This window comes from Carassius carassius, chromosome 1 (assembly GCF_963082965.1).
Source record: "Carassius carassius chromosome 1, fCarCar2.1, whole genome shotgun sequence".
Classification (NCBI taxonomy): Eukaryota; Metazoa; Chordata; class Actinopteri; order Cypriniformes; family Cyprinidae; genus Carassius; species Carassius carassius.
In genome coordinates, this window is record NC_081755.1 from 21,156,566 (window position 1) to 21,166,038 (window position 9,473).

Below are 9,473 nucleotides of genomic sequence, written 5' to 3' on the forward strand. Positions count from 1 at the left end.
GCCCTGGGGGGCTTCCGTCCCGACCACACGGTTGTGGTGGTCTTCTGCTCCGCCCTGGGGGGCTTCGGTCTCGACCACACGGACGTGGTGGTCTTCTGCTCTGCCCTGGGGGACTTCTGTCTCGACCACACAGATATGGTGGTCTTCTGCTCCACCCTGGAATCCTGCCCGGTCGGCACTGTCCTGGGTCCCTGAACGCCCTGACCCACCCTGATCTCCTGTTGTGTTGTTGTTGTTGTTTTTTTTTTGTTCACTTCCTGTCCCTGTTCCCCTCTGTGAGCCTGGCCCTCCGTCCCTCCGTCCCTCCCCCTGATCCTCCGCCGGTCCACCTCCCTCCTGGGCTCCCTGTTTTGTGTTTGCACTTCTGGTCTCTGTTTTCCCCTTTTTACCTGGCCCTCCGTCCCTCCCGCATTTCAATTGGGAATGACGTTATACAGTTTGTCATTTAATGACGACAGACGCAACATGATGCTGTCATTATTTTTATGCCCTCTAGAGTTTGCTTAACTTTAAAACGTAAATATAGGTTGTAAACCTATATGGTCGTTTTTTGTTGGAGGACAGGCTCTGAGAATTGGTCCCAATACTAAAGTGTTACCAAACATTAAATTGAATTTACATTTATTTCTATAGCACTTTCGCAATATCATTTCAAAGCAGCTTTACAGCAAAATCATGCATAAATTGTAATGTAAATGTAGCCTGATGGCAGTGACATGGTATAAAATAGCTGAAATAGTGAAACCGGAAATTAATCTGTTTACCATTTTCAATTCGGGCAACTGCTCAATACTGACAAGCAGACAGGTGGTTGACTCATTTCAACCAGCAATTCTCCAAATCCAAAGACTGGCTAGTTGGCAGTGGGGGAGATCCAGACTGCCCACCTCGTGCTCTTCTCATCTGTCATTCAGGATGAGCCAGTGGATGTGCGATCACTCATATTTTCCCTCATTTACATATGCACCCACTCATTACATTCCACTCTCTCTCTCCCCTCCAATTCCTTCCTCATTAACCCCTCTTACATATCCTTACCGCCCATGTAATTACAGCTCTAACTGACCACATTATTTGCTTCTCTAATGGATTTTTTTTCTGAGGTTGATTGCAGGTCTAAGTGGAGAGTTGATTATTTGGCTTGTTAAATTGATGGCCTGTTGTTTAGTTGAAAGTTTGTCAAAGGAAATACACGGTTGTACAGCAGAACGCTTACCTTTTTTAAGCTGAACAATCTCTGTTCTCCGCCAGTCTCATCTAAATCGCAAGTTCAAATGGTTTAGGAAAGAAAATGCATAATTGAGAGGCTCTCCAATAATTCAGAGGCTGATTACTTAGTCCGACTGTAATTCACACTTTCAACTTCCTACTAAATCCTGTCATAAAGTGAAAACATGTCAGAGTTAGGACATATTAAGATTTTATTTTCACTGTGTGAAGGGACCAAAAACATCTGTATTCACAGCAGCTAGGATTTACTGACTGGAAATGTTAAATTCCATTGGTCTGTATGTTATCACAAGAACACCATATTCACACGTATTTGGCAGAGGTAAACTACCATGCAATAACCATTTGTTACCATGACAGGAGGTACAGTATTTTGCCAGGGTACATTTTCACACATAAAGGTCACTTTCACACATTCATGCACTTTCCCACTTTTGTACTACTAATTAGTCAGTTCTCTTAAGCACAACCACTATTGGGCCATAAATTACATTGATTTTCTATATAATCTATCTAATCTTTCTTTCTTTCTTTCTGAGAATTAATTGTTTATTTAATATCTTAAATTATTTGTTCAAATTTGAATAAATAAAATTTACACGGTTTCAGAAAAAAATATGTATATATATATATATTTTTTTTTTAAGTTAACATTATTATCGCTTTAAAGCATTAATTAATGCAGACAATCATTTTATGCTGCTTAGATGCAGTGTTTTTGTTATTATTATTATTATTATTATTATGAAAGTATGTTGTTCACTGGCTCTGAAGGAGGGTGGAATGTTGATCTGTATTGGCTTGGGATGGGCTTTATCCGCGTCCTAACCAATGAGAGAATTTGGGGTGGGCCTAAGACTCACATGGATACTCCTGATAAAATTATTTAGGCAGGCTATAAGCATTAACATTCACAAACTACTGTTCATTTTTTTTTTTATCAGAAAATAATGCAATTTGGTTGTAATCATGACTTCATAAGTGGGAACTAGGAGGTTTTGACATCACGTGAAGACAGCAGAGAAGCACTCTCGTTCAACACAGTGGAGTGCAACATTTTGTTAACTTTGTGTTTTTTTTTTATTTTGACTTATTTGGGATGAGGTAACACAAGGCCCTCTCACAAAATAATGTTGTCACAATATATTGTATCATTTGAGTTTCATTAAATGACCATACCTACAGTTTAAATTCCAGGTATCTCTTGTTCTTTGAAACCACAATAATGGGGAAGACTGCTGACTTGGCAATGGTCCTGAAGACAGTCATTGACACCCTCCACAAAGTAATTAACAGAAGCTCATTACTGAAAGGGCTGGCTGTTCACAGAGTGCTGTATCAAAGCATATTAAATGCACAGTTGACTGCAAGGAAGAAATTGGGTAGGAACAGGTGCACAAGCAATAGGGATGGCCACAAACTTAAGAACACTGTCAAGCAAAGCCAATTCAAACACTTGGGAGAGCTTCACAAGGAGTGAACTGAAGCTGGAGTCAGTGCATCAAGAGTCACCATGCTCAGACATCTTCAGCAAAGAGCTACCAAGCCACTTCTGAAACAGAAACAACGTCAGAAGCATCTTACTCGGGCTAAGGAGAAATAGAACAGGACTGTTGCTCAGTGGTTGAAAGTCCTCTTTTCAGATCAAAATTAATTTTGCATTTCATTTGGAAATCATGGTCTGGAGTCTGGAGGAAGACTGGAGAGGCACAGAATCCAAGCTGCTTGAAGTCCAGTGTGATGTTTCCGAACTCAGTGATGATTTAGGGTGCCTGTGACGTCTGCTGGTGTTAGTATTTGATTGACTAAATGAACATACTTTAAAGAACTTAAAAATTTTCTGTTTTGCAAATCCATCTTTTTTTTCTTAGGAAAATAAATGTAATATGTAAAATGTAATATATAAATGTAATATGTTTGACTTTCATGAGCTGTATGCTCTAATAATAAAAAAGAAAAAAAAAAGAAAAAGTGAAATGTTTTACTTTATGGATCAAGAATATATGAAAGAATGAGTCCCCCGAATCTGTAGCCATATTAATATCATTAAGAACTTTTACAAGAGCGGTTTCTGTGCTGTGCAGTGATTTAAACCCAGACTGGAACTTCTCAAGAACCTGATTATCAGTCAGGAAGTTCTGGAGCTGTAAAAACACAATTTTTTCCAGTATCTTAGAAATAAATGGCAAAATGGAAATCGGACGAAAATTTGATAAAATAGAAGCATCAAGTGAGGGTTTCTTTAAAACAGGTGTAACCGTGGCAATTTTCAAGTTAGATGGCACAGCTCCTTCTAACAAGGATTTGTTAAATAGTGACACCAGCCCTGGGCCGACAGTGTCAATTATTAGTCTCAGATGGTACGCATGTATGGTGTCGTGTGAGCTAAAGGAGGGTTTAAGTTTAAGCATAACTTCCTTTACATACTGCAGAGAGACAGGATTGAAAGAAGTCCACGGGACAGGTGAAGTCATCTCTGTAGGTATTACCTGATCAGAGATCGGAAACTGGGCTCTCAAACTTGAGGCTTTATTGCCGAAATAACTAGAAAAATTCTCACAAAGATCCAAAGACGGGCAGTGAAGCGAAATAACAGGGGGGTTTAGAATGGAGTTAATAACAGAAAAGAGAGCTTTTGGGGTGTGGTGGTGTTTTTCAATTTGTTCAGAAAAAAAGGAAGCCTTAGCTTTCTTAACAGCATACTGATATGATGATAGGCATCTCATAAGAAATCTGTAGTTTGTCCTTTTTCCACTTCCTTTCTGCTTTTCTGCATGACTGTCTCAGGGAACGAATACTGTGGTCAACCCATGGCTCCGATTTAGATGTAGGTTTAGGTTTAAAGAGTTTGAAAGGAGCTGTAAGGTTTAATACATCTGACCATGTGGTATTTAAAACAGTAAAATGATTTTCAGCATTAAGATCAGATAATAGAGATTCTAGTAGTACAGGAGGGTTGACCTCATTATAAAGTTTGGCAAAATTCTCACAAAAGTGAGGCAAATATTCGCGGGCATGTGTGCCTTCTGAAGCAGGTGTAAGAGAAGGCAGTGGGAGTGATAATTTAAATAAAACAGGAAAATGGTCAGAGATGGCAGAATCAACAACTTCAATGTCAGTAGACCATGTGACAAAATTAAGTCCAAAGTATGTCCCTGAGTATGAGTAGGATGGTTAACCCACTGCAGTAGGTTAAAAGAGTCAATTATGTTTAAAAACTCAGGAGTTAGCTGCTTAGAGGGGCAACATATATGGACGTTAAAGTCACCTAAAATGAGGATGCGATCGTGTTTAGTGATCAGTTCCCCCACAAACTCTGAAAACTCTACTATGAAGTCTTTGATTAGATGTGGTGGTCGATAGATCAAGGCTAAGACCACGGGTTCAGACCAGTTCAGAAATAGAATCTGAGCTTCAAAACTAGAGACAGTGGCACAAGATAATGGTCGGCATTGAGGTCTAAAATAATCTTTGGCAATTATTGCTAGCCCGCCTCCTCTGCCTGATGATCGCGGAGCATTGTAATAGTGATAGTTGGCTGGAACGAGTTCAGAATATGGACTGAAATCCCCTACCTTCACCCACGTCTCGGTGATAAGTAGAAAATCCAGGTCGTGAGCAGTGATAAAATCCTTTAGGATGTATGTCTTGTTCACCAGAGAGCGAGTGTTTATCAGCGCAATTTTTGGGGAGCGTAGAATGTTGCGCGAAGCAGGTGCTTTACTCAGAGGACAGAGGTTGGCAGTATTAGCGCCCTCGCGGTGTGGCCGGACAATAATCCGAGAGTGGAGATATTCCACTTGAGTCCGAGAGACAGGAGAAGCATGAGCAGAGGCAGGGGGGTCCGTCGTGGTTGACCTAAGCCAACGTGTCACCGGGGTTGGCCGCTCCAACTCCGTAAAGCGGTCCGATACTATAACCCGTGATCGAGGCAACGAACAGGGTACTGCTATAGAACCAGCTCTCATTAAGGTTTTAATTCTGACAATCACACCCCCACGTTTCCCGCGTCTTCTCCGACGCTTTCTTGGAGTAGTGTCCAGAGGTAGTAGCCGGAGGAAGGCCGGGACGTCCCGTAAAAGAGTCCCATGTGTGTGGTTCGCGAAAATGGTCAAATTCGCGTCCAAGACGCTTTCATTGGAACTACGAATGTTCAACAGAGTCTGTCGATCGTACGTGAAAGACTCAACATAGTTGTTAGACAGGAGGGCACTTAAAAACAACCAAACAATAAACAGGGCAGAGAGCAGAAGACGGCTCGCCACATACACAGGCGCCATCTTAATTTCAGAGGGGTTCCACATGTAATACGCATTTCTAATGCAAAGATGTCTGCCAATAACAACAGTTGTCGTTTACTCTGAGTCTCACAGCAGACACGCCCCTTCAATTTACAAATCATACTAACAATATAAGTACACCTAAGGAAACATTAAAAAGCATTTAAAGAAAAAGAAATTATCCATGTCATGGGACCTTTAAGCGATTGAGGCGTTTTGTTGTTGGGTTTAATAATGAACACAGCAGTCTTCATTTACTCCCAACATCTGAACCGCAAACTATGTTTGTTTTTGAAGGGAATGTGCTCCCCGATCTACATAAATGTGTCTGTGTTTGTGTGGATCATTTGTGATCCAGCTTCACAGAAGAAGTGAGTATAAGGTGAATCTTTGCAAATCACCTTTCCTAATAATGTGCAAATTTCCAAATGAATGCGGCTCAAGTTTAATCTCTCTCAGAGAGCGGCTCAGAAGAGAGGAGCGGAGTAAGCAGAGCTCATTTGCATTTAAAGGGACCAGAGGTGGGTAGTAACGAGTTACATTTACTTCGTTACATTTACTTGAGTAATTTTTTGGGGTAACTAATACTTTTTGGAGTATATTTAAAGATGGGTACTTTATACTCTTACTTGAGTAAATTTTTGGGGAAAAAATCTGTACTTTTACTTCGTTACTGTGGGCGACGCTCCTCTCGTTACTTTATCTTAATGCAATAAATGTTATAAATGCTTCAGTTTATTCCAAACGCGCCGTCTACTTTTCTCTGGGCAATGAGCGATGCCCATTCGCGAATGATTCATTCTTTTGAGTCAATTCTGTTCAAAGGCTTGATCAAACCAATTGGCAAACGAGTGAATTGGTTCATGAATCAGTTTGAATGAGTCGTTCAGTTCCCTGCCACACGCGCTGAGCGTCTGAAGTGGTTCACTCGGAGTTGTAACGTTTAAGAACAGAAAGAGCGTTGAAAACGTGGCTGGAACTGCACTGAATTGAAAGCAAATCTGCAAAGGATATTATTTGCTAGCGATGGAGATCCTTATTAGATGAACACCGCGTGTGCTGTCTACTGTTTAACAGGTAATAACTTGGGCTACATTCGATTACAGTACACGATACCACTGTGACATTAGTTTGTTGTACGTGTGTGGCTTATAACAGAGGGGAATCAAGTTGAATGCAGCTTCCAAAAGACAAAAATAGCCGATTAAGATTTTATTCATTTTAATACAATCACACCGGTGTGAGTATGTTCAGCAAGTCATATCATCAGCTTCTAAATTCAGATCTGTGATTGCTTGCTGGCGCTGAGCCAGAGACAGATGAGTTTTTACAGCACTGCGCATTATAACCAACAGTGTTGGGAAGGTTACTTTGGAAATGTAATAGGTTACAGATTACAAGTTACCCTGTTTAAAATGTAATAGTAGTGTAACTTTTTCAATTACTTTATTAAAGTAATGTAACTAATTACTTTTGAGTACTTTTTGATTACTTTTTTTTTTAATTAAAGAATAATAAATAAAAGCATAAACATCAACTTAAATACAGTTATCTAATAAGCATGTGACGTGTTCTGTGTAATAAACTCCTGAAACATTGGTGTTTTTTTTAACTGCTGTCTCTTTGTATATGATGATAGTTTTCTCAAAATAAGTAAAATGCACATGAAGTGACACAGAGCAGTTCTAGAAATTATGTTTATGTGCTCGTGTACTCCTATATTGAGGCAGCAGAGGTTGAACACACTGCGAGCTTCAGTAGGCCTCTGTGTAGTAAATGAAACCATGTCTTTGCCATTAATTTACAGGAGGGGCGGACTGGGAAAAAAATTCGGACTGGAAAATTCAAACTCATACAAACAAATTCATGGACAAAACTATTTTTTGTATGGACCTGACATAAAAAAGGTTTAAATCTTTAATTTGGGGACATGCTAAATAATTAAAAGTTCTCTCCTGAACTGCACCTTCACTTCCATTTTTCTCTTCAGTTTCTTTATTTTGCCCTGTTATCCATCTCTCTCGTGACTTTAATACTCAAGATTGAACAAAACTATACTTTACAATACAATACTCTACAATACTACAATATCTTTATAGAAAAATCCTAATACTGTACACGAGTCATGTTTTTCCCTTACAAAAATTAACCTTGCTTTTATTAGCCTATATAAAAGTAAAATAACCTTGTTTTGTTTTTGTTTTTTTTTTGCAAATGGATTTGTATTTATTTTTAAATAAATACATTTGTAAAATAATTTTACATTTTTGGTTACCACATTTAAACAATAGTAACCATTTTCTCTGGATTTATAGTTAAATATTAAAATGTTAATTTTCGTAAGGGTTGTGTTGTTGTCTGTCGTAGCTCCACCTAAACCTATAAAAAAAATCGGAATTTTTTTTAGCTAAATTACTACTATAACATTACAACAGATAATAATGATGTCCTTTATATAGTATTTTGAGTGATGAATGGTGAGCAACGTGCTGCTGCTTGATTAAATAAAATAAAATAAAAAAGACAAAAAAGCATCTTTACAGATGAAACTGACCTAAAACCCTGAACAGTAGTTCTGCTTCTCTGCTCCAGCTGTGCTCAGCAGCTGTCCACAGTGCACTTTATTCTCTCTCTCTCTCTCTCTCTCTCTCTCTCTCTCGCATTGATTACTCGGAGTCTGATCCAAACCGTTTAGCGGAGGCGCGGAGAGCGCGCGAGTCATGACTAACACTTCATTACTTATTAGAGATTTAATGATCATATGGCGGATTCGCAAATGATCGCTTTAGTACATTCGGCAGGCAATTATACAATAATGATATTAAATAGTGGGGCAAAATCGGCTGCCAGGCCACCGGGAATTGTCCCGGTTCTCCCGGTGTCCAGATCCGCACCTGATTTCCAACACGCAGAATGTGCAAGTCTTATTGCATTTTTGGGGCTTTATATTCACATACACTAGTCCATGTCATGTTTTGATTCAAGTGTACTGACCTACTTTTGATTTAGTCATCCAAAATGTGGCATATTCCGTCCGCGTTAGGCATTCTGTTTTTATGACTGGATTCTATGAACCAGACTGTATTTCCGCATCCCGGAAATTATTAGGGCGGTATGTCTCAGAATAGTCAGCGCATTTTGGGAAAGAAATCAGTTAAATCTGTATGTGAATGTGTGTAAATATTCAAATGTAATCCCCTTTGTAATCGTTAAAAATTTCATAAGTAACTGTAATTTAATTACTCATTTTTTCGTAGTAACTGTAACTAATTACAGTTACAATAATTTTGTAATTAAATTACGTAACGCTGTTACATGTAACTAGTTACTCCCCAACACTGATAACCAATCACACATGATTCTTTTGAGCTTATTAAAGCATTGGCCAATCAGAGGTGTTCCGATGAGTCATCGCTAAAATGCCGGTGCTTCCTTCACTCGCTCACTGACTGAATACTTCTTTCTGGTGAATTCTCTCGTCAGAAACAACAAAGTACAGATGTGAGTACGAATCTTTAATTAAGATATTGATTTCACAGTGTTAACAGGTTCAGTGACTTTAATGGGAGTTTCTGAGAGTGATTGAAATCTAGACTGTCAGTGAAAATGATCTTTAATAATGTAAATGTTATTTGCTCTCTTTCTGAACAATGAAAGATTAGTAGCAATATTTATATCACATAAACTTTCAATGTTAAATTCACATTTAATATAAAGTCAGTCGCATTAAAAATATGTTATGACACTTAAGTAAACAGACAGGGTTTTATAATAAATTACATAAATTGGAGTAAAGGATGATGAAATATATACATTTATAAACGCACACATTACATACATTTTATCTATATAGCTAAATAAAAATAGGCTCAGTATATATGACCCAAAGTAACTAGTAACTAACTACTTGAGTAGATTTTTTATCCGATACTCTTTTACTCTTACTCAAGTAACTATTCAAGA